The sequence below is a fragment of the Mustela nigripes genome, chromosome 14, assembly GCF_022355385.1.
Source record: "Mustela nigripes isolate SB6536 chromosome 14, MUSNIG.SB6536, whole genome shotgun sequence".
NCBI lineage: Eukaryota > Metazoa > Chordata > Mammalia > Carnivora > Mustelidae > Mustela > Mustela nigripes.
In genome coordinates this window covers 50,307,637-50,333,894 of record NC_081570.1, presented here as the reverse complement: position 1 = coordinate 50,333,894, position 26,258 = coordinate 50,307,637, and the positions used below count along the sequence as shown (strand labels likewise).

Here is a 26,258-nt window from a genome sequence, read left to right as displayed (position 1 = left end):
CAGAGTTCTTGGCCCAGAGCAGGTGCAGCATAAATATATGAATAAATTATGGAAACAAAAATTTACAAATTTGTCATTATCTGAATTGGTCAATAAATTGACCTTAGCTTAACTAAGTGTCTGCCTTTGGCTCAGGTCATGATCTCAAGGTCTTGGGATCAAGTCCTGCATCAGGCTCCCTGCTCAGAGAGGAGTCTGCTTTACCCTCTTATTCTCCCTCTCTGCTCTCTCTCAAATAAATAAATAAAATCCTAAAAAAAAAAAAAAGAACTGAATTATAATAAAAGACTCCAAGATTAAACTGAGAAGAACATCTTTTCTGGGTAATTAACAAGCTTCATCTTCATTAGAAACATTATCAGTTAGGTATACGGAACCAGATGCAGTCAGAACAAAAATACAGGAGGTTTATTGTCATAAAGATCTTCACCAAAAGGCCCATAATGAAGTCAGAAAGTGCTACTGTTCGAATCCCATCAATGCCACATTATCTCTGACTTCCCCCAAGCTACTTAGCTTTAAATTGCTATCTTTAAAATAAGATAACCTTTCCTGTCCTAAGAATTTGAGAAGACAGAATTAAAGAACATACTAAAATGTTTAGTTTAATACCTAGCACACAAAAGCTTTATTCCCTAACCAGCCAAAACTTTCCTTGTTTATGTCTTGCAGTTGGAGAGCATCTGAATGTACCATATAAACCAGCTTTAATTACATGCACTGCTTATTAAAATTATCATTTTTATTTTAAAAATGAGGAAACAGGTTATGAGAATTTAAGTACCATGCATAAGGTTGCACAGTACATTTAATTTTTAAATAATAACACAGACATAGCCCATAAGACTTTTAAAATCATTTTGGAAGACAGATCAATACTAATTCCATAATTTGTCATGATTTAAACATAATTAATTTTGTTCAAGTGATTTTAAGCAATAGAAAACTGGTTTAAGGGGTGCCTGGGTGGCTCAGTGGGTGAAAGCCTCTGCCTTCAGCTCAGGTCATGATCTCGGGGTCCTGGGATTGAGCCCCGCATTGGGCTCTCTGCTCAGCTGGGAGCCTGTTTCCTTCTCTCTCTCTGCCTGCCTCTCTGCCTGCTTGTGATCTCTGTCTGTCAAATAAATAAATAAAATCTTAAAAAAAAAAAAGCACTAAATTACTATTTATAAAAAAAAAAAGAAAACTGGTTTAACATTTCATCTACAGCATGTGAGATTCCATGATATTTTATTTTATTTATTTATTTTTTTAAGTGAATCTGTTTTTCTTTTTTCTTTCCTTTTCTTTTTATTTATTTGACAGAGAGAGAGCACAAACACAAGCAGGCGGAGGGGCAGAGGGAGAAGTAGGCTTCCCACTGAGCAAGGAGACCCATGCGGGGGCTTGATCCCAAGACCCTGAGATCATGACCTGAGCTGAAGGCAGATGCTTCACCAACTGAGCCACCCAGGCGCCCCTTCCATATTTTAAACAGAGCTTAGGGAAAGAAACCAGTCACTGGAAAGATCTCCTTTACTTCTGCAGCAAGCCGATGGCACATTCACATGTTTCCAAGTCTAGCGGGAGGCTACTTGGTGCAATGGAGAAAAGCAGCACAACTTGTTGAAGAAGCTGGACTCTACTTTCTAGCCATGAAAACTTGGGCATATTATTTACTTTTACCCCAGCCTCTGTCTGGTCATGAGTCAAATGAAAATAATCTTGCTAGGGCACCTGGGTGGCTCAGTTGGCTGCCTTTGGCTCAGGTCATGATCCCAGGGTCCTGGAATTGAGCTCCGCATCCGGCTCCTTGCTCAGCGGGAAGCCTGCTTCTCTCTCTGCCTCTGCCTACTTGTGTTCTCTCTCTCTCTCTGACAAATAAGCAAATAAAGTCTTTGAAAAAAAAAAAAGAAGAAAGAAGAAAATAATCTTGCCTGCCTTTAGCATCTCATAGGAGATTTTTTAAGTGATCAGATGAGGAGTACTTGTGAAACTGTCTTAAAAACAGTCATGCTTTAAAACGATGTAAAGAAGCTGGCAATCTTCTTATATAAAGATTTTGGTTTTGAGGTTTTTTTTCTTTTTTAAATAATTTATTGAGAATAAGACAGCATCATCCCCTGGTGAAATTTCTACTTCAATTGACAACTAAACCCGGGGAGTGAAAAATTTCAGAGGTATCTTATAGTTCTGCAATTTGGACACTGACTACTTGGATGGTGATATCTTCTGAACAGTTCAGAATGTTCTTGGCTAAAAGTTAACTCCTTGGGGGGAAGGAGAAATGAGCAGGTGGAACACAGAAAATTTTTAGGGCAGGACATTATTCTGTAGGGTACTGTAATGGCGGATACATATTATTATATATTTGCCAAAACCCACAGACTACAACACCAAGAGTGAACCCTAATGTAAATTTTGGACTTTGAGTGATAATAATGTGACACTGTAGGCGCACTGATTACAAAAATTGCCACTTGCTGATAGTGGTGGAAACTATGAGGGTGGAGGGAGTGGGAGGGAGTGGGAGAGAGTGGGGTTGGCAGGAGATATATGGAAACTTTATTATATTTTCTGCTCAATTTTGCTGTGAATGAAAACTATTCCAAAAAATGAAGTCTAAGGTAAATAAGGAAATAAAAAGTATATTATCCAAAACTATACACCTACTAGAAGAAAGGTAAGGGGAAAAACTTCCCGACTTCCTATTTGGCCATGATTACCTAGCTAGGACGCCAAAGGCAACAAAAGCAAAACCAGACAACTGAGACGACTTCAAATTTACAAACTTTTGTTCATCAAAGAACACAATCAACAAAATAAAAAGGCAACTTATGGAATGGGAGAAAATATTTGCAAATCACATACTGATAAGGGGTTAATACCCAGAATATGTAAAAAGATCCCACAACTTAACAATAACAAAAAATGAAATAACTCAATTTAAAAATAGACAAAGGACTTGAATAGACATTTTTCCAAAGGCGATCTACGAGCGGCCAGCAAACCAATGACAAGTTGCTCAGCAGCACTAATCCTCAGGGAAATGAAAATCAAAACCACAGTGAGATAGCACCTCCTTCCCATGAGGATGGTTACTATCAAAAGGAAGAAGTTTCGGTAGGGATAGGGAGAAGTTGGAATCCTCCTACACTGTTGGTAGGATTGTAAAATGGTGGCGTCCCTCTGGAAAACAGTACGAAGTCTCCTCAAAAAAAAAAAAAAAGAAGAAGACCATATGATCCAGTAATCCCACTTCCGGTATATATCCAGAAGAACTGAAAGTAGGGTCTTGAAGAAATATTTGAGCACCCATGTTCATAGCAGCACTCTTCATAGTAGTTCTTCCTCACAAGGAACGTGAATAAGTGAATGAATAAATAAACCGACTAAAAGAAGTGAACCCTTGGGGTGCCTGGGTGGCTCAGTGGGATAAGCCACTGCCTTTGGCTCAGGTCATGATCTCAGGGTCCTGGTATTGAGCCCCGCATCGGGCTCTCTGCTCAGCATGGAGCCTGCTTCCTCCTCTCTCTCTGCCTGCCTTCTGCCTGCTTGTGATTTCTCTCTGTCAAATAAATAAATAAAATCTTTAAAAAAAAAAGAAGTGAACCCTTGACAATGTATTTAAGATTACGTTGTGATCTCGATCTGCATGTGCCAAAATGACAAGCGCGAGTGGGGAAGGAGACTGCATATACGTTCTGTGGAAAAGCAGCAATGAAAGGAAGCATCTGTCCCACACACCTAGATATGCCAACAGATTAGGTTCTAAAAACCTGGCGGCTAAGATGATCAAAATAAAGACACAGGAAAGACACCAAAGACTGTCCAAATAAAGTGCCAAAATTCCTTATTCATGTCTTCCCACAGGGGAACAGATACTTGTTTTTTCTCTGGTGTTGGAAATTTTGCACCGTTTAATTCGTTGTCCCTTGGGTTTTAACATCTTCTTGGCTTTTTTTCAGGCAGCCATTAGGATAACATGAAAAAGGACTGATTCCAAGCATCGCAGCCAGTCTGTTCTTATTTATGTCTCGTCTTTAGGCTGATCACACACTGAGAGAAGCCGACAGTCAGAACCTGGACAGGATCTTGAACATCAGTGAACAACTGCCTTCCCCAAGATAAAAGAAAAGATAAATGAGAGGGGAAGGGACTGAGAGGAAGAAGCAAGAAAAACAGAAAAGCAAAAGTAACAGCAGAGGAGGAAAGCAAGCAGGGAAATGTCTTTTGAAGACTAATCCAAAATCTCCTATGGACAATTCTGAACTCAGATTTATAATAATAACAGATGCTGCCTTTCCAGTGACAGTTACCTTCAAATAAATGATCTCGTTTAGTACATCAATGTCCCTTTCTAGAAATAAGAAACACTGAGGCTGGGCGGGATTCAGTGCACTGCCCAAGAACATTAGCTAGCAAAAGGTGGAGTTGACCTTTTAACATAAATCACTGTCCCTTTTATAAATTATAAACCACACATTTCTTTAAAAGGCAATATAAAACTGTATTTAGCATTCGGCTTATCTTTTTTCCTAATGCACAGTCAACTTAATCCTTTGGAAAGAAGGTACTGAATGCTTATTAAAGGTATCTTTCCTTGACTAGAAAGTTCAACTCTTAAGAGGTAATTTAAATGCTGTACATCAATTGTACCTCAATTTTTTTTTTTAAAGATTTTACTTATTTGACAGACAGATCACAAGTAAGCAGAGAGGCAGGCTGGGGGCGGGGGGAAGCAGGCTCCCCGCTGAGGAGGGAGCCCCATGTGGGGCTCAATCCCAGGACCCTGGGATCATGATCTGAGCCGAAGGCATACGCTTAATGACTGAGCCACCCAGGTGCCCCAGCACATAGTTACTGTTATGATTTTCACTTTACACGTGAGGTAGCCGAGGAAAGACAGAGGTTAAACAGCCCTAGTTTTTCCAACTACAAGTGCCAAAAGTGGGATTTGAACCCACAGTCTCACTCCAGAGCCCCTGCTCCTAGTCACTAGGTTTTATGGTCCAATTTAACCAGATGGAGCATTGCTTTGGATGGTCAGAGCATGATTTATACCAGGAGAGTTTGAGAGGGTGAGACAGAAAGACCCAGGCTCCCCAGCACCACATACCTGGGAATTCATCTGGGAAGCTATTATATAGGCTTTAGATGGGACTTTGGAGCCTTTTGTACCAGGTATCTTGGATTTTCTCCTGTTAGCGCCCCCTTTTCTTTATCCTCAAATGGTAATCTGTTAGGGCCATAGAATTCCATCAGAATTGAAGCAGAAGTGAATTGCCAGGAAAGGCAAACCTAAAATAGTATTTCGTCTCTCATCCTTAACTTCTTGTGGCTGCACCTCACATATTACTCATTTAACTGAGTGTTTACCATGTGCCAGATACTATGGGAGGGGCTGGGGATACAAAATGAGTCTGGTTGCCAAGGAACCCTAGTCTGTGAGGAAGATAGATAAGTAAATCAGTTTTCACAGTGGAAGAGCTTTGACAGAAGAGATTCCAGTATTTTAGGAGTAAGAGAAAGAACTTGTGCTGCAGGGGTCATGGAATGCTTCTTTGATCACTGCACAAAGTTACTAACGCAGGGAAAACGGAGGAACTGTGATGTTACACTGTGGCTACAGTGCAGCCAGCAAGGGAACATGGCAGAAAATGGAGGTACAAAAGAAACACTCCCTCCACCCTTCTGTGCATCTTGGGTGAAGCTAGAAGTGCTGGGGACTTAGGCTATCAAAAATATCAGGGGTCATTTTATTTTTACTTGCCTGTACTAAGTTAAGAACTCTCCTTTTACTCCTAAAATTTTTTTTAAATTTTTTATTTTTTATAAACATGTATTTTTATCCCCAGGGGTACAGGTCTGTGAATCAGCACTCACCAAAGCACATACCCTCCCCAATGTCCATAACCCCACCCCCCCCCTTCTCCCAGCAACCCTCAGTTTGTTTTGTAAGATTAAGAGTCACTTATGGTTTGTCTCCCTCCCAATCCCATCTTGTTTCATTGATTCTTCTCCTACCCACTTAAGCCCCCATGTTGCATCACCACTTCCTCATATCAGGGAGATCATATGATAGTTGTCTTTCTCTGCTTGACTTATTTTGCTAAGCATGACAACTGACAGAATGGAAGAAGATATTTGCAAACGACATATCAGATAAAGGACTAGTGTCCAAAATCTATAAAGAACTTAGCAAACTCAACACCCAAAGAACAAATAATCCAATCAAGAAATGGGCAGAGGACATGAACAGACATTTCTGCAAAGAAGACATCCAGATGGCCAACAGACACATGAAAAAGTGCTCCATATCACTCGGCATCAGGGAAATACAAATCAAAACCACAATGAGATACCATCTCACACCAGTCAGAATGGCTAAAATCAACAAGTCAGGAAATGACAGATGCTGGCAAGGATGCGGAGAAAGGGGAACCCTCCTACACTGTTGGTGGGAACGCATGCTGGTGCAGCCACTCTGGAAAACAGCATGGAGGTTCCTCATAATGTTGAAAATAGAACTGCCCTATGACCCAGCAATTGCACTACTGGGTATTTACCCTAAAGATACAAACGTAGTGATCCAAAGGGGCACGTGCACCCAAATGTTTATAGCAGCAATGTCCACAATAGCCAAACTATGGAAAGAACCTAGATGTCCATCAACAGATGAATGGATCAAGAAGATGTGGTATATATACACAATGGAATACTATGCAGCCATCAAAAGAAATGAAATCTTGCCATTTGCGACAACATGGATGGAACTAGAGCGTATCATGCTTAGCGAAATAAGTCAAGCAGAGAAAGACAACTATCATATGATCTCCCTAAAATTTTTATCTTTCTCTAAACTTGCTTGTGATACTTCTGTTTACTAATTTTACCTTAAATTATCTTTTGGGGGTCACCTGGATGGCTCAACTGTTAAGCGTCTGAGTTGGGCTCCCTGCCCAGTGGGAAACCTGCTTTTCCCTCTCCCATTCCCTCTGCTTGTGTTCCCTCTCTGTACGTGTCTCTCTTGGTCAAATAAATAAATAAAATCTTAAAAAAAAAAATAGTAACTATGTGCTTGGGTTGTTTGGTGGATTATGTGAAGCAATGCATTTGAAGCCTAGCATAATCCCAGGTCCTGTTTCCAGCTTTACTCTATACTTTCTTTACTTTGCAGAATCCCTGTAATTCCTCACCTCTGCAGAATTTTCAACATGATAATCACCCTAGAGCTCACAGATTGTTATGCCCTCCCTATACTCCTAACCTTTTGCCCCTATCACTGGTTTGCTCTGTCCCTGGTCAACTGAGTTATTTAACTCCCTGGTCCCTACTTCCACCCCATGAGTTCAGAGATTTAAAAAAGGCTCCGTTGATGGACATGAAGGGGAAGGCGGAGCGGTGCTGCACTTTGAGAACCATGGTGTTCACTACATGATTATATAACTTTTAGCTTAGAGATATCAAAAACAGTTATGAGATGAGTGAAGAAGACATTAAAGACAGTAATTATATTCAAATGCAAATACTATCTACTGAGAATGAGTTTTATATTAGGCCCGTACCAGGCTTTCATATATTTTTTCTCACTTAATCCTCAAACTAACATTCAAGGTAGGCATTAGCTATGAATACTGAAGATGAATGAACTGAAGCCCCCAAAATTTAAAGGACTTAATTGAAGTTGTACAGCTAGAGAGTGATTAAGGTGAAATTTCAATACAGAGCTTCTGATTCTACACACAAAGTCTCTCTGGCTGTACTATCTGGTTTTGTACTTCCAGAGAAAAAAGTGAGTTTAATGTATGTATTTTTCTTGATCAGGGTCAGTAATATGAAAGTGAACTTGGCTTAGCTCCCCTACCCCCGCATGAAGTATAAAGGCTGAAAATTATACTTACTCATTCACTCCCTCAAAAAATGTTTTATTTATTTTTTAAAGATTTTATTTATTTGACAGAGAGAGAGAGAGAACAGCACGGGGAGCAGCAGGCAGAGGGTGAGGGAGAAGGAGGCTCTCTACTTAGTACTAAGCAGGGAGCCTGACTCAGGGCTCGATCCCAGGACTCTGGGATCACCATCTGAGCCAAAAGCAGCCGCTTAACCGACTAAGCCACCCAAAAGTTTTTAATGATACTATGTAGCAAGCACGGTGCTTGCTAGATATTGATGGGCAATGGAGGCCTGACCCTGGTGTTTAACACCTTGTGGAAGAGATGCGTTTAATCTAATAATCAGAATTAACACAGGCAAATGGTAAGAGAGGAAAAGCACCACAAGGAGTGTGTAAAAGAAGGGCTGGTATCTGAAACAAACATCAAGATGGGCTTCCTTTAGGACATGAGATTTGGGTTCAGAGAGTTGGAAGAGTAATCCCAACTGAGCAAGGGGAAAGCGCATGCCAAGGCTGTAATGCAAGGAGGAGGATAGGATGCTGGAGGGACTGCCGCTTGGGGCAGAACAGAAGGCAAGAGGCAAGAAGACACTGGAAAGATGTGGAGAGAGATCCTGGGGGCAGATCCTGAGGACCCCTGGGCAAGTCCAGTGGAAAGCCACTGAACTGCAAGGCAGTTTATCTACAAAGGTATCCAAATCTAAACTCTGTTGTAAGTGACGCCTAACGCTTGCTTACAGATTATGTGTATAAAACTCAGTTAAATTTTAAAGCCACTACAATGTTAACCTCCAGAACAGGTGAACAGATTTTGTAGCAGATTAATCAATCAATCAATCAATTTTGAAAAGTTCACCAACTCAGATTTTTTTTTAAAGATTTTATTTATTTATTTGACTGACAGAGATCACAAGTAGGCAGAGAGGCAGGCAGAGAGAGGAGGAAGCAGGCTCCCTGCTGAGCATAGAGCCCAATCCCAGGATCTGAGCCAAAGGCTGAGGCTTTAACCCATTGAGCCACCCAGGCACCCCACCAACTCAGCAGATTTTAATATGTTAAGACATCAATATAAAATCCTATACATAAATACAACCACAGATCAGAGGCTTTAAAACTTTGAATTATAAAATTAAGAAGTCTAGAAGGTCCTGGGATCGAGTCCCGTATCGGGCTCTCTGCTCCGTGGAGAGCCTGCTTCCTCCTCTCTCTGCCTGCCTCTCTGCCTACTTGTGATCTCTGTCAAATAAATAAATAAAATGTTTAATAAACAAATAAATAAATAAAATAAAATTAAGCTGTCCAATACCCCTTTTCATTTTTTTTAAAGATTTTTTCATTTTTAAGCAATCTCTGCACTCAATGTGGGGCTCAAACTCACAACCCTGAAATCAAGAGTCCCATGTACCACCGATGGAGCCAGTCAGTCAGGTGCCCCTCATTCTTATATTACCTCAAGCATATATATAATCAAATGACCAGGCAGCATAGTATGTAAGTATGATATTTATACATGATTTGATTTTAGCTCTAACTTAACAAAGTTCATTAAGAGTAAATGCTGCCTTATTTTCTTTCCAAATTCCAATTTAGGAAGAACTTAAATATCTTTTCTGTATGTCAAAGAAATCTCTCTGAAAGCTTTAATCTGCCAAACATTTTTATTTAACTGGCTATTTTAAGAATAGTCAAAAACTTGTAAGAAATCATATTGCTTTTTAATATACTTTAATAATGTAAAGAATAATAAATAATAATGAAATACATATTGCTTGGGGTGCCTGGGTGGCTCAGTGGGTTAGGCCTCTGCCTTCAGCTCAGGTCATGATCTCAGGGTCCTGGGGTCGAGCCTCACATGGGGCTCTCTAGTCGGCAGGGAGCCTGCTTCCCCACTCTCTCTCTGTCTGCCTCTCTGCTTACTTGGGGGTCTTTCTCTCTGTGTCAAATAAATAAATAAAATCTTTAAAAAAAATACATACTGCCTTCTAGATATCATTAGAATAAACTTGGGTCCAACTAAAATCATAAACCAAAATCAAAACTCTAAAAAAAAAACAAAAAACAAAAAACGCTATACGGGCCTAAATTTTCACTCTCTTCTGGTTTGGATAGATAATACAAACAAGCCAATAAACAAAAGGGATGATGTGTGCTGCTTTTTGCACTATCCTTCTTAAACAAAGTGCTTAAAGTTCTGTATAGAAAGTATATTTTGGTCTCATTCCACAAATAGAAAAATGTGTACTTCAGAATGGAGGAAATGTAGTATCATACTACAGCATCCTCCCTACTCCTATTTCCAAAGTTTTAAATCTATGTGATAAACATAAAATGATGGTCAAGGCCAGAAGTGAAGAGAAAATAAACTAATCAGTTATAGGCCAATGTGGCAGAAGGGTGAGGGTGTTGATTTCTAATGTGTATGTAGGCCTCAAGGTCTTTAATCCCTCTCCTGAAATTCAAAGAAGTGCTAACCATTTTGCCAAAGGTTAAAAAAGCTCCACCTATCCCACTCTGTTTTAGCTCTTAAAGATTCCTTCTGATGTTTGCAGGGGGCTGTGGGCCAGGCCAAATCCATTTTCTGCAACAATGACTCCCTTCACAACCAGAACCACACTAGGCTCCCAGGACGGCTCTCGATAAATGCCTTGAATGAATGAATGCATACCCTCTTCTTTAAGAAAAGTTCTACTTACGTTAGCTTCCAGCCTTCTCTCCATATTTCCTAGAATGATAAAAACCCCACCATTGGACAATCTGCTAATTTGCTCTCTATCCGTCCTATTTTACCTTTCCTGGCCACAGAAACACCTATTTTTAGCAGGGCATGTGTCTGCCCGGAAGAAAAAGAACATTTCTCAGCCTCCTTTATAGCTGGTTATATGACTACACTCTGGACAGTGGAATGTAAGTTAGGGAATTACGGGCAAACTTTCAGAAATATCATTAAAGGAGGAATGTGGTCCTTCCCTTCTCTTTTTTCCCTTCCTGGCAGCTGGAATGCAGCCTTGGTCATTAAAGCTAGTGGCCTCCTGACCATGAGGGGATGCAGGGACTGGAGACGGCACCATGATCTGAAAGGAGCCTGGCTCTAGACGCTGTACTATAACTAATCAGGGCCCGCTTCCGGACTCATACCTACAAAAAAAATACATTCCTGAGAATGACTAGTATTTGGCGGTTTCTTCACTCACAGCTAGAACTTAATCCTGATGATCTTCTACACGATTCTCTATATCCCCTCCTTGTATTTTGTGAAGTTACTTCTCCTTTAAGATTATAGTCTGATTGGGCACCTGGGTGGTTCAGTGGGTTAAGCCACTGCCTTCAGCTCAGGTCATGATCTCAGGGTCCTGGGATCAAGGCCCGCGTCGGGCTCTCTGCTCAGCGGGGAGCCTGCTTCCCTCTCTCTCTCTCTCTGCCTGCCTCTCTACTTGTGATCTCTCTCTGACAAATAAATAAATAAAATCTTAAAAAAAAAAAAGATTATAGTCTGATTATTCCTCTGGCTCAAGAATTTTCATAGTCCTCTACAGAATATAAGAACAAGTCTCTTTCTCTTTGCTCAAAACCCTGCAGCATCACACCACAAACTTTACCAGCTACTGTACCCACACACTGAGGTTGATGTAACTTTTATCTGTTTTGTCAACTACAAAACTGCTTTGTGTTGGGGAGCCTGGGTGGCTCAGTTGGTTCAGCAGCTGCCTTCAGTTCAAGTCATGATCCCAGGACTCCGGGATCAAGTCTTCCATCGGGCTCCATGCTCAGCAGAGAGCCTGCTTCTCCCTCTCCCTGCTGCTCATGCTCTCTCTCTCAGATAAAAAAATTAACCCTTAAACAAACAAACAAACAAAAAACTGTTGTGTGCAAATAACTTAAATCTAAATTCCAGACAGGGTATTTGAAAGGAATATTGTTAAGAAGAAAAAAAATAAAGAAACAGAAGTATAGAGTCAATGCCAAACCTTTCATGTACCTTCTGCATAATTTTATATAACCTGATATTCCTCCATTTACTCATTCATTTAATATTTATTGAGTGGGTCCTCTGGACAAGGCATCAGCAAGACATACTGAATTAAAAATAAATCAAGACTGGGGCACCTGGGTGGCCCAGTGGGTTAAGCCTCTGCCTTCGGCCCAGGTCATGGTCTCAGGGTCCTGGGATCGAGCCCCAAATCGGGCTCTCTGCTCAGCAGGGAGCCTGCTTCTCTTCCTCTCTCTGCCTGCCTCTCTGCCTATTTGTGATCTCTGTCTGTCAAATGAATAAATAAAAATCTTGAAAAAAAAAATCCAGACATACTCTCTTCGTGAAGCTATGAATAGGATGAGTAAGCTTCATAGATACCTACGAACAGCCATAGCATCACAGAGGCTGTAAGAGTACACGTGGAGAGACGAGCCTTTGGAAGACAAAACTCACTAAGACAATCAGGAAAGGCTTCTAGCAAGAAGAAAGGATGGTAGCCGTCTGAGCTCTGACAGAAGGGTTGCTTGCCTGTGCAAGCAGCCAGAGGCTGTTGTACTGCTCCTTGGTGGGTCTGCTGTATGTAGATTTTCTGCCTCGCCTTTTGCGCCTTTTGCGCTCAGGTTGACACTTTTCCTTTGTTGACCCTGCAGTCAGCAGACCTGCCTTAAGTCTCTCTTTCAAATAAAGTTTTTTGTCTCATTTTTATGTGAATGTTTATTGTTATGCGGTATCAAGGTTTGCACCTTTAACTCCTCCCCGTGCATCTGGCTTGTGATCTCTGTCTGTCAAAGCCAGTGCATCTGGCTCAAACTAAAATCATCAGAAATCAGTGTTTCCTCCATCTGGAAATGAATGAAATCAAGAATATTGAGAAAAATGCTCATAAAATGATCTTTTCTGGGGTACTAATTTGCATCGAAACTGTAGGAAATTTCCAAAAGACTCAAGAGGAATATGAATGTTCTCCATAAAAATTCTACTTCATTCTGGGGTGTCTGGGTGGCTCAGTGGGTTAAGCCTCTGCTTTCAGCTCAGGTCATGATCTCAGGGTCATGAGATTGAGCCCCCATCGGGCTCTCTGCTCAGCAGGAGCCTGCTTCCCCCTCTCTCTCTGCCTGCCTCTCTGCCTACTTGTGATCTCTCTCTGTCAAATAAATAAAATCTTAAAAAAAAAATTAAAAATTCTACTTCGTTCAAAAGTAAAACAGTTTTTATGGTAAACTTAGACTTGTATCTTCAAGGTTTTGTCTGCTCTTACCAGAGTATGCCCTCCCCCTAAAAGTCATGGAACTAGAAGGAATCTAGTAGACAATGTAGTCTCACACTCATTTTAGAGATTTAGAAAGTGAAGCATCAGAGTTGGTGACTTCCCACAATCAACAAGAGGCGATACGTTGATTTCCAGGCCTCATTCCCTCTGCTCTACCAAGAATTTCAGGGAATCCCTCTGGATCATTTCTTCTCTGTGATCCTGAGGAAAATGAGAATCTCACACCTCTTTGAGGCCAGATCCATGATGGGTATTTCATACAAAGACAGAATAATTTGTCAAACAAACCAGAAAACACTGCTTAAATCTTGAGAAAATCCTCAAAGTAAATCTCTATGATTTTCTTTTTCATTTTTCTTTTTCTTGAGAGACAGAGAGAGAGCAAATTGAAGGCAGGGAGGGGGAGAGAGAGAATCTTAAGCAGGCTCCACACCCAGTGCAGAGCCCAATGCAGGGCTTCATCTCATGACCTTGAGATCATGACCTGAGCCGAAATCAAGAGTCAGATGCTTAACCAATGGAGATACCCAGGCACGCCTATGATTTTCAAATCATAAAGTACTTGAAACACTGAGGGTTTTAGGTCTTGTAGATACTTTCCAAACATGAAACAATTATATAGGGAATAATATAATTACATTTTATATTAAAATTTTCTGATCCATAAAAAACTGATTAATTTGATTCAAAATTTATACCACCATTTGCCAGAAAGAACTAGGGCCATGTTTTAATTACAAGTTAATTTAAGGTTTGTACAGCTGATTTTTTTTATAGCATGTAAAAAACTTGAATAACCCGGCTGAGATAATTTATGCCATCAAAGTAGAGAGAGTTAGAAATAGTGAGTATGTCACTAATTGTTATCTAGAAGAGAAATAAGTAAGAAAGTACGTAAACAAATTATTTCAGAGTAAGAGTATACCACAATTAAGTTCATAATTTTTAATCATGCATGAATGAAAAATAATATACCAACTAATATGTACACATTTTATTTTTTATTTTTAAAGATTTTATTTATTTTTTTGACAGAGAGAGATCACAAGCAGGCAGAGAGGCAGGCAGAGAGAGGAGGAGAAAGCAGGCTCCCTACTGAGCAGAGAGCCCGATGTGGAGCTCGATCCCAGGACCCTGAGACTATGACCTGAGCTGAAGGCAGAGGCTTTAACCCACTGAGCCACCAGGTGCCCCAACAATGCATAAATCATATTACAGATTTGTTCAGAAACTGCTGAGGATGCATACAAAATGTTTGATTAAAAAAAAAGAAGACTATGGAGAGCTGGAAAATAAACTCATCTTCCCATTATTCTACTGCCCACACTCCCCAAGTATATAAATTCTTACTAAGAACTTCCTTATGATTATTGAAAAAATTTTTTTCTAAGAAAAACCATTGTTCCACTGGGACAATGGGACAAATGTCCCTTCCTCATATACTATCACTACACACTATGTAGCCAATAGAAAGAACCTTCTAAGTAATACATGTGGATGATAAAATAATTTCATCTTCTTTAGTGAGCCACTGTTCCACAAGAATGCTCCCTTTATAAAGTGAATAGATTTGGCCAATTCCTCATAAATATTCATTAGGTAACATTCAAAAATGGCTTTTTCTACATCAGTTCAAAGAACATTTATTGAACATCTACAATGACCTAAGCTTTGGCTATAAGGGAAACGGATGCCTAACGACCTAACCTCAACACAGCACCATAAGGCAAGTTAAGAGCCACAGTCACACATGGGAAGTGACTATTTAGGCCTGAGTTGAAAGAAATAAGAGCACAGACACACGATGAAAGTCATAGATTCCACAGGGAGTGAAGAATGAGAAGCTAGTGTCTGTAGGTTCTGTGATCTGTGAAAACACAGTTTATCTACCTGCCAAAATGATTCTTCTTAAAGAACAATCAAAACGGAGGACTAAGCTACTTGTGAATTATTACATAAATGTGCCTTGGCAATCAATCAAGTCAAATGTCTGTCATTTGAGGAGCGAAAGCCTTTGACTTAATTTTGCACAGGAGCGGAGAGCTGTTTCCAGAGATTTCGTATGACACAGATGAATAGTCATAACCAATGTAATTTTACTATTAGACTATCAGTATGCGCATGTTTTAATCCCTGCAGGTATAACCAAAACATCTCCAAGAAACATCAGCTGTGGGGTGCTTGGGTGGCTCAGTTCGTTAAGCAACTGCCTTGGGCTCAGGTCATGATCCCTGAGTACAGGAATCGAGTCCTGCATCGGGCTCCCAGCTCCACGGGGAGGTCTGCTTCTCCCTCTGACCTTCTCCCCTCTCATGCTCTCTCTCACTGATCCCTCTCTTTCAAAAAAATAAAATCTTAAAAAAAAAAAAAAAGAAACATCAGATATATTCAAGCAAATACTTAGATGGGAAGCTAATAAACCGTCCATCAGATGTAAATTTTTTTAAAAAGCTCTTTATAACTTGTGTTCTTTTGCTTAATGAAGCTGAAAGGTGCTGTCTTCTCATTCCCAGCATGCTCTTATATCTGCACTGGCTTTTGAAATACTGGAGGGAGCAGATACTGAAAACCTGAAGCAGGTAGAAGCAACACTGAGCCAAAAACTCAAATGCAATTCCAAACATTTACCAAAGTGCTAATACATTTCCATATCACCTAGGATGAACCTGAAAATATTGAAGGATTCACAATATGATTTTTTAAAAATTTCATCTAAGTATCTGATTAACCTTTGATACTTACCCATTCCCCTCTGGTTAGCATCGGGAGGCTTGCTATTTCTTTTCCAACTGTAGAAATTTTTCAGTAATGGAAGAGAAATTTGTTTGTGCTCAGAAGCCTGATTCACGCTGTGCAGTGTGTGATGCCACAGTGATGTGTACCCTGAAGACTAATGGCACATCTCCATTACTGTATTTTTCCCCAATTCAGCTTCATTTGGTTTGTGACTTTTTCTTTTGAATTGAAACTTTCAACATTAAAATGCCGTTTGCTGAGGAATATGCAGAATATGAAGAATATGTATTTTCTGGAAGTCAGAACTTCAGCATGCTTTTTTTTTTGGAATTAAAATTACACGTCTATTTACTCAATTATTGGAGAAGAGGAGAGAAATCAATTTGTCTTTGCCAATGGAATGAACTGCTTCATAGGATCTTTGAAAATATGTAAAGCTAAAATTTAGTAGAAGAACAGCCTTTGGAGTCCTCTAGACTTCATCTATAAAATAATGAGATTAAAAAAAAAAGATTTTATTTATTTATTTGACAGAGAGAGAGATCACAACCAGATAGAGAGGCAAGCAGTGGGGAGGGGGGGGCAGGCACCCCACTGAGCAGAGAGCCCAATGAGGGCTCAAGATCTCAGGACTCTGAGATCATGACATGAGCCGAAGGCAGAGGCTTAACCCACTGAGCCACCCAGGCATCCCAAATGATGAGATTTTAAAAAGAAACACAAAATGATATGGACTTTAGAAAATAAGGTATGTGAAGCAGTTTAGCCCAGTGATCAGAACAGTACCTAGCAAATTTAACAGTACCTAGCAAATTTAAAGGAATGAAACTACAGATTTTATTTCAACTATTCTGAAATGGGGCTTCCATGGGTTAGCTATCACTATAATTTCCGTTTCAGGAAATAATAAATTCCTGAGCTTTCCGTTTTAAAATTCTTGCTCCTCTAAAATCTGGTCTTACTTTGTCCTTTCTGCTTTACTGCTTATATTTCTTTGCGTCAGTGGACTCCCACATTTGGAGCTACCAGACTCCTGCCAATCCTACCAACTTCTCCACCTCAAGCTCTTCCAGAGGGGTTTCAAGTCATTTTGTCTCTCCACTTATATGCATCTTCTCTTTTGAGGAAGATTATAAACTTTCTGAAGGCAGAGGTCCCACTGGTGTTATTTCTCCCCCAATTTTTCTTATCATCATAATAACTGAGGTTACATCATACTTCCACCAAGCCATGAATAAAGCACTCCACACTGTCTAGAAAAAGGGTTTTACTATCTACAAAATGGGAATGAGACAACTGACTTAGCACAGATATATTCAGAATATACAAGATGAATCCTTCACACTATGCAAGTATCTTAGAGCCCTGTCATAGCATAAATGTAAAGGAAAAGAGATTAACTGAATATTTGTGCCAAAAAAAACCACATAACTATCTAAATAAGAAAACATAAAAGAAACAAAGAAATTATATTTCTTACCTTTCCTCTCCATTGTATTCACCAAAAAAGTGGTAGTTTCTCAAAAAAAAAAAAAAATCTTAAATGATACTTAATTTTTGATATACTACTTCCCCAATTTGAATTATAATACTCCCTTTGTTGAACACTGGATCAATGTAAATGGTGAATGTTCAACCTATACTTATATGCAAACATGAAATATTTTAAAGTGGCCTGTTTTAAAACCACCTATACCAAAGCAACATAAACTCATTTAAAATAACATGATTCCAAGCAAGTACAAAAAAAGAGTAAATTCTCTGCAGACTGAGGCCTCATCTTTTATTTATCATTCTATGTATAACTATTTGTAAAATATGCCAGAAAGAGACATGAAATAGAAGGATGTTTTTCAAATTAAGCAAATGCAGAGCAATGAATATAATATGAAGACTATTACAAAGCATTAAAATATTCTCACATTTAAAGGTAAACAGAAACCCTTAATAAATCTTGAATGTGTTTGTTCTGAAAATCATGAACATTTAGTCCTGAGCAGGAATATGGGAAAAGTAACTTACACTTAACATAAATACTGCTAATAACATAAAAATACTTTCATATATTATTGGAATAAAACGCAAAAGATACATAAATTCCTACTGACTAGACATACTCTGTGCAATTTCTGAAAAACCCACTGTGGGGATTCATGAGGGTTCTACTGTGGTTTATGAAGCTGGACAGTGGCAACTTTAAATTGGTAAAATAGAGATTAATAAAATTATCAGGGACGACAGGTCACACTGAGGAGACTAAAGCACACACGTATTTTCAATCTGAAGAAATAGATGTTTAAAATGGAACTTCCCCAAATAATAGGAACACTTGAACAAACTGCCCCAGGAAGTCTGAAGAGAAGCAGGTAGGGTCCACCAAAATCAAGATCATGCCTATCGTTGCCTTGTCAATACAAGTTTGAGGAAGGAGTATTGAAAAAATGGCCTTTCAACAACTGAAACCAATTCCAACTATAAAAGAAAAAGAAACACAATCAGGACAGTTGTCACTACAGGGAATCCGTGACGCATCCATTTAAGGGCTAACATTTCTTCCAAATCAAGATCACAAAGCTGGGTACTAAATACTTCAGAATGCCAACAAGGAGATCTTCAGAAACTGTATTTTAGGCAAAAGAGAAGTTCTTGCTCAATTATTTTGACAGCATAGCCAAGAATAAGGTTTGCTAGCTTATCTCAGGGATGCAGCATATATTCTGCTATTGCAGTAGAAACAACCTAATTTACGTGTGCACTGCTGGGGAAAAAAAGGCTATAAAGTTACGTCTACTCCTTGAGTTAATAGTTGCCTCCCTCGGGAGGTAACAAGATCCCCCCCCCCCATTATACCTAAATATTCCACATCTTACTTGGATAAAAAGCTCTGTTAATAAATTAATTTTCTAAAAGTCAAGCAAAAACATACCCTAAAGCGTATCTATTGTATGAATTTATATCACTAATCTAGCAATGATTTCAGAAACCGTGTGTTAACAAGGAAAAGTCCAAGCACTGAGCCCCACCTCTAATGAATTTGAATCTGTAGGTTTAGATGAATGAGACTTCGACCACAATTAGCAAATAATATTTAAGGTGCTATTTTACAATTTAGAAAAAGCAGCCTTTTGTTTACTACTAGGATTCCTTAATGATATTCTGCTTTCATGCACAACAAAATGCTGAATGGTCAGTTTTTAAAAATTAATCAGAATACCTTGTTCTAATGTAAATCATCTTCCCTTCTGATTATGGTGAAGTCACAAATAACAAAAATAGTAATAAATGTCCAGGAGATCTACCTCTCGATTACAATTCTGAAAGCAGAGGATAGCACAGGAATACAGTGTTAAGAATTTTGGCACCAAAACTCACTAGTATATTCCTGACAGTCTGATAAACTGCTCTACTTTTCAAAAACATCACAGGGAAAATTCCAGCTACAATACACATGAAAGGAAATTCTGAGAGGTTTGTTTCTAACACACAATTGCCTGGCACATGCATCTGTCCCCTCACTCTTTCACTAAAGAGAAATGCCTGAGCTTACAATGGTTCAAACCTTTACAACAACATTCTGCACCAACACTAAAACAGCTTCCGATTGCATTCCGAAAGAGCCACAGATCACAGAGGCACACAGAGCTTACCTGGGAAACCCCCTTGGACCATTGCTGTACCCGTGTTCCCTTCAAGGTGTCTGCATTCCTGATAAACAGTCAGGGCTGGAAGCAGCTCAAATCCTCACCAGACTGTCCTCTCTCTTCTGCCGACCTTGGGCCTATTTTTTTTTTCTCCCCCTCGGATTTTATTCTCCTTAAGGGCAAGTTGTCAGTCTATTTCTATCATGAGAAGCAATCAATTAAGCTAATTTCAAGCTACCACTCAAGCTAACAGTCCCATCTGTCAGTAGGTAAAAGCTGCCTGGAAAAGTATGCCGGGAGAGGCAAAAAAAATCCCTGGTTTCCCACATCTGACCCTCGGATGCTTCACACTGCCGACTGTGGCACTCCGTTACCCTGCTCACATCGGGATGATTGCTCTATTCCAGAGCAGGAGGCAAGATCAACACAACCATTTATTTTGTGGCCAGCTTCAATTAATATCATTTTAATGACCCAGTTTCCCTACTGAGAAATAGTTCAGGGCATGAGTTGCATCTTCCGAATGCAGATGAAAAGGAAACAGGGGTGGATGTGAGCCTCTCTGAAGTGAATGAAACAGTCATCAACTTACTGTCTCACTGCTCACATCACTGAATCGTTTTTATAACAAAGAAACTGGTGAACCGCACTGAACGTGCAGTCTCCCTAGCGAGATTCGTTTGCATCTCAGCAGTGTTTTAAATGTGCAGTAAAGATCTGGGTTAAGCAGTCAGATCTACAAGGTAGCTTTTTGGGGGGAAAAATTATGAAAAAAACCCTGAAGCTTCAGAGAAATCATTAGAAAAATGGTTGTTGTTTCTTAAACTTTTTGAAAATGCTTCTTTGTATCCCTTCCTCCTACCCACTTCCAGCACACCAGAACAGAATCATAACCAAGTGCAATTATTTCATCATTCCCTACCAATTACTACAGTGTTCTCTATCCTTTCTTTGTAAAAGGCAGAATACAAAGTCATCTACCTGATCACCTGTCATACGGATGAGTAATATTAAAGCCAAGAACACCTGAACATAATTTAAAGTGTTTTCAAAAGATCTTAAACAATACAATTTTTTTATTTATAGTTACAATAAATGCATCCTAATTCTATCAAGGGTTGAAGCTTGGGGAGTTTCCAGCATAAAAAATCAACTAAGATAGAAAGCAATATTCACCAGTCTCCAATTATAAGACCAGAATAAGAATTTTACTTAATTTAGTTAATTATAAAGATAAAAGGTTCAGAAAAGGATGATTATAGGAAATGAGAAAAAGAATTTACATAAAACTAAAAATTAGCCTTTATTTCTTAATCTTTCCCCTCCTATTTTGCACTGTCAAAAACAAGAAGCGAAAAAAAGAGAGAGCAAATAAATCCATATATATGATAAAATAAACATAGAAATATTGCTAGAAGCCACTAATGAATGCTGTCTGCTTATCTGAGGTGAGCATTCTTAACATTCCTTAAATCCTCGATAATAATTGCTGTTGACTGTAGTGACATCTGTTGGCAAGGTAGAGATCAACTACAGAGTCCACAATGATACAAAAAAAACAAAAATTTAAACCAAAAAATTTATTAATTGCTCAATAAATCTTATTGATTATGACCCCACTTCATGTTAAAAACTGGCTTGGTGAACATAGGACGGCATGGGAAAGGAAAACTTAAATATGGCCCTGGACATCAAAGGAGACCAAGATTCCATTCCTGACCTTGCAGTAACTAATTTTGTGACTTTGGGCAAATTAATCACTTCAGAAGCAGAGGGTGTCTTAGGATTCTTACAGAATTAATCAGACCAGAGGAGTTTTAAGGTTCTCAAATCCCAGGACCATCAAGGAAGATATTAAGATTCTATTATTGCCTTTTTTTTTTTTTTTTTTGGTCTGTTTTTCTACCACTTTTTAAAATTTTTATTTTTTAAAATTTCTTTTCAGTGTCCCAGAATTCATTGTTTATGCATCACACCCACTGCTCCATGCAATGCGTGCCCTCCACAATACCCACCACCAGGCTCACCCAGCCTTCTACTCCCATCCCCAACAAAACCCTCAGTTTGTTTTTCACAGTCCACAGTCTCTCATGGTTCGTCTCCCACTCCAATTTCCCCCAACTCCCTTCTCCTCTCCATCTCCCCATGTCCTCTGAGTTATTACTGCCTTCTTCAAAGTAGTCTGCTATTGGATTGCCCTCCTCCTTTAACACAGATCTTCTTATAGTAAGTTTTAACTAACCTTTACAGATGTGATTTTTTTTTTAAAGATTTCATTTATTTATTTGACAGAGACAGATCACAAGTAGGCAGAAAGGCAGGTAGAGGGGGAGGGGGAAGCAGACTCCCTGCTAACCAGGGAGCCTGATGTGGGGCTCCATCCCAGGACCCTGAGATCATGACCTGAGCCAAAGGCAGAGGCTTTAGCCCACTGAGCCACTCAGGTGCCCCATATAAATGTGATTCTTTAAAAAAAAATTTTATTTAGACATAATTGACATATAAAGTTATATTAGTTTTAGGTGTATAGCATGATGATTGCTTTTTGTATATACTGCAAAATGATTTAGTTAACACTATCGCCAGACACTGTTGCAAAATTGTGATGAAAAATTTAACATCTACTCTTAGCAACTTTCAAATATACAGTGCAGTACTATTAACAATGTCCCCACGCTGTACATTACATCCCCCAGACTTATTTTATAGCTGGAAGTCTATGCTTTAAAAATTTTAACCTCCTTCACCTACAAATGCGATTCTTCAATTTAAAATTATGTCTAACTCTGAAATAATTTTAACAGTTTTAACAGGCTTTATTTAACATAATTCACATATTAAATTCACCTGTCGCAAGCATATATTTCCATGATTTTCAGCTGACTCAAAGACGTGTGCAACTATCACCACAATCTAGCTTTAGAGCATTTCCATCACCCCAAAACATTCCATCAAGCCCAATCCCAACTCCAAATCTAGGCAAAAATGACCTGTGTTTTTTTTTAGAGCTATAAATTTGTTTTTTTATGGACATACTACATAAATCAAATAATATAGTAGGTAGTCTTTTGCACTGGTCTTCCTTTAGTTAGCATCATGGCATAGATAAGTATTTTGCTTTTTTACTGCTAAGTAGTATTCCACTGTGTGGATATACATTATGTTTATCTACCAGTTGATGGACATTTGGCTAATCCTGCTTTGAACTATTAAGAATAATGCTACAAAGAACATTCGTGTAGAAGTCTTTATGTGGACATAGGTTTTCATTTCTCTTGGATATATACCTAGAAGTAGAATTGTTAGATTGTGTGGTAAACTTATATTTAACTTTTTTTTTTTTTTGGAGAGAGAGAGATTGAGCATGCATGGGTACACCCGTGTGCTGCGGGGGAGTGGAGGAGCGGGAGAGGAAGAGGGAGAGAATCTTAAGCAGGTTCCATGGCCAGCTTGGAGCCAGATGTGGGGTTCAATCTTACAACCCTGAGATCATGACCTGAGTCAAGATCATGACCTGAGCCGAAATCAAAAGTTGGATGATTAATCCACTAAACCACCCAGGCGCCCCATGTTTAACTTTTTAAGAAATAACCAAACTATTTTCCAAAATAGTTGTACCATTTTATATTCCCACCAGAAGCGTATGAGAGTTCTACTTGTAGTGCCCATCTTTTTTACTAAAAATTATTTTGTGAGGGACACCTGGTGGCTCAGTCAGTTAAGTGTCTGCCTACCAGGGTCCTGGGATTGAGTCCTTGCTCAGTGGGGAGGCTGCTTCTCCCTCTGTCTGCTGCTCCCCCTGTATGTACACTCTCTCTCTCTGACAAATAAATAAAATCTTTAAAAATAAAACCTTAACAATAAATAATTCTTGTGAATGAGTAGTGGTTTTAATTTGCACTTCCCTAATAATTAATAGTGTTGAGCATTTTTATGTGCTTATTAGCCATTTATGTATCTTCTTTAGTGAAATGTTATTTCAGTTTTGTCCATTTTTATTTTTTTTTATTTTTTTTTAAAGCTTTTATTTATTTATTTGATAGAAAGAGATCACAGATAGGCAGAAAGGAAGGCAGAGAGAGAGGGAGAAGCAGACTCCCCGCCAAGCAGAGAGCCCCATGTGGGGCTCGATCCCAGGACCCTGAGATCATGACCTGAGCCAAAGGCAGAGGCCTAACCCACTGAGCCATCCAGGTGCCCCAGTTTTGTCCATTTTTAAAAACTGGGTTGTCCATTTCTTACTCAACAGGGAGACAAGATTTTTTTCTTCCAAACAAACATATTTTGTTATACAAAGTTAAAGTGGATTAAATAAATTTGAAATTAGAAGATTTTCCTCAAAATTCCTCTCTCAAAGTAGTTGTGTACATGCTTTTGTAATTTTATCAATTAAAAAATATTAAGGATTCTGCAAACTTCAGCTTTGGGTGTAAAATTTGACTACACTCTGCTGTTCAGTATTGGCTTCTGGAAGGTTAAAGATCTGAGAGATACACAGATGTCATTCAGGTCCCTCTGCACCCATGCAAGATTAGTGATCCTGGGACAGCATGGATTAACAATAGAAAATAAACTGTGTATTAAATGGCAGTAACTCAAACAAGGCTGATGTTTTGATTTACTGTTAATTCCAAGGTTAGAATTCTTGATGTAGGGGCACCCGGGTGGCTCAGTGGGTTAAAGCCTCTGCTTTTGGCTTGGGTCGTGATCCCAGGGTCCTGGGATCAAGGCTTATATTGGGCTCTCTGCTCAGCGGGGAGCCTGCTTCCTCCTCCTCTCTCTCTGCCTGCCTCTCTGCCTACTTGTGATCTATGTCAAATAAATAAAATCTTTAAAAAAAAAAAAAAAAGAATTCTTGATGTAACTTATAGTGAAAAATTTCTTTATGTGACTCATATGTTGAAATCTCAGCTGACTGAAGGACAAATGTTCATAACTATAAGAGTAACATACTACAAATAATTAAATATGAGGGTGAAAGTTGTTACCATTTTGTACAAAAAATTAAAATTTTTTAAAAGGTTAAGTAGGAAAATATATTAACAGTTAATGTGAATATTAAGAGAATTAACTCTATAAAGAACCTTTGTGAATCAACAAATTCTTAAATATTTAAATACTGCAAGGCAGAATAAGGGAGATTAAGTCATGTCATAAACTTTGTAGGACTGTTTAGCAAACTAGCAGTCACATTAAAGTAATATTTAAAAGCTATATTTTTAATTTTTAAATTCCATTTGGACCATGAATTTTTGTCAAAAAATTTTCCTGTATATTTTCCCTACATTGGGAGGAATGAAGTAAAACATCAACCATGCAATAGTAAAATTCCGTTGACAAGAAAAAAATTACAACATCATACACAGATACTTCTGTGATAATTCTACTTTTGGTCCAAAGAAAATAATGAAAAGAAAGAGAAAAATACTCAAGAAAAAGGAAGTATTCCAAAATGCCTTTCTCTTCCAGTGATCTCAACTGAACGTGGAAGAGTAATATCACAACATGCAATGATGATCAGGGAGCAGCCCACTTGTACAGAGCTGTTAATGAAGTACTGCTCCTACATGATAATGTTAAACTTTAAAACCTTGTAAACATTTTAAAAAATTAAGCTATAGTAAGGTTTAGCAAAATTTTAATATATACATATACCAGAAATTAATTAATTAATTTCTTTCTTCCTTCCTTCCTTCCTTTCTTTCTTCCTTTCTTTCTTTCTTTAAAGCAGGCTTGTGGAGCCCATCATGGGGCTTGAACTCATGAGCCTGAGATCATGAGTACCTGAGCTGACAACAAGAGTCAGACACTTAACGGACTAAGCCACTGAGGGCCTGCAGAAATTTCATTCTGTAGTGGCAATATCTGGTAAACACTGAAGAGCGCTGTATGATGATAAAAAAGAAGGAGCTAACATTTCTGGAATACTTCATATGTGTCCCTTCCTATATAAGGATTTTATATACATTGTCTCTTCTAGGGTCTCACAGCATCTCAGTGAAAGGAGTCCTGTGAGTAGCTCCACCTTACAAATGAGGAAGCTAAATGAAAAGGATGCAACCTGTTCCAAGTCAGATGGCTACAAATGTTTAGAGACTAAGTGACTTAATCAAGGCTTTATTACGTATTAGTTGCATATAATACATACTGCTATAATTGCTATTAGTGAAAAATGCGACAAAACACATTTTCATAGGTATATACATCTATACATACACATAGGGAATTCATGGGCAATGAATTCCCTAGGCTATTTCACTGAAAATTGAATTATCCAGTCAAAGAACATGCACATTTAAATTTTTTATACATGCTGCCAAATGAACTCCAAAAAGAGGTACAGGAATTCATATTCCTGCCAACAGTATGTAAGTACTCCTATTTTTCTAAAACCTCTCCAAAAATGAGCAATATTAATTTTTAAAATCCTAAGTTATCTGGTCGCCAAAAAAACCTGATTAATTTATATATCTCTCATTATTAGCAAGGCAGAAAACACTTTGTATTTGTTGCCCAAATCTATTTCTTTTGTCTGATCTCTGCTTGTTTTTCAACTGATGTTCATGTCTTTTTCTTCTGATATGTGTATATATTTATGTATACATATATACTTTGTATTATCCCCCTACTCTTCATACTCTTTTTTACATATGGATAAACTATTTCTACATCAGGATATAAATTTTGTGGGACAGTACCTAAGATCATTTTGAATATTTATTGGTAATGATACTATTTAAAGATATATTCATGGTTATAATGGTT

The 26,258-nt window shown here is 38.6% G+C and overlaps 1 protein-coding gene and 1 long non-coding RNA gene across 8 annotated transcripts in view; both read right to left on the bottom strand.

The window, feature by feature from the left end:
* PATJ (PATJ crumbs cell polarity complex component) overlaps positions 1-26,258 on the bottom strand; it is a 370,533-nt gene that overhangs the window by 169,271 nt on the left and 175,004 nt on the right. The gene's annotated exons all lie outside the window — the stretch shown is intronic.
* Positions 18,032-20,034, bottom strand: LOC132000947 (uncharacterized). Its single transcript, XR_009399505.1, has 3 exons — positions 19,500-20,034; positions 19,067-19,166; positions 18,032-18,324 (listed from the first exon to the last, which is right to left on the bottom strand). It is a non-coding gene; the product is annotated as an uncharacterized LOC132000947 (long non-coding RNA).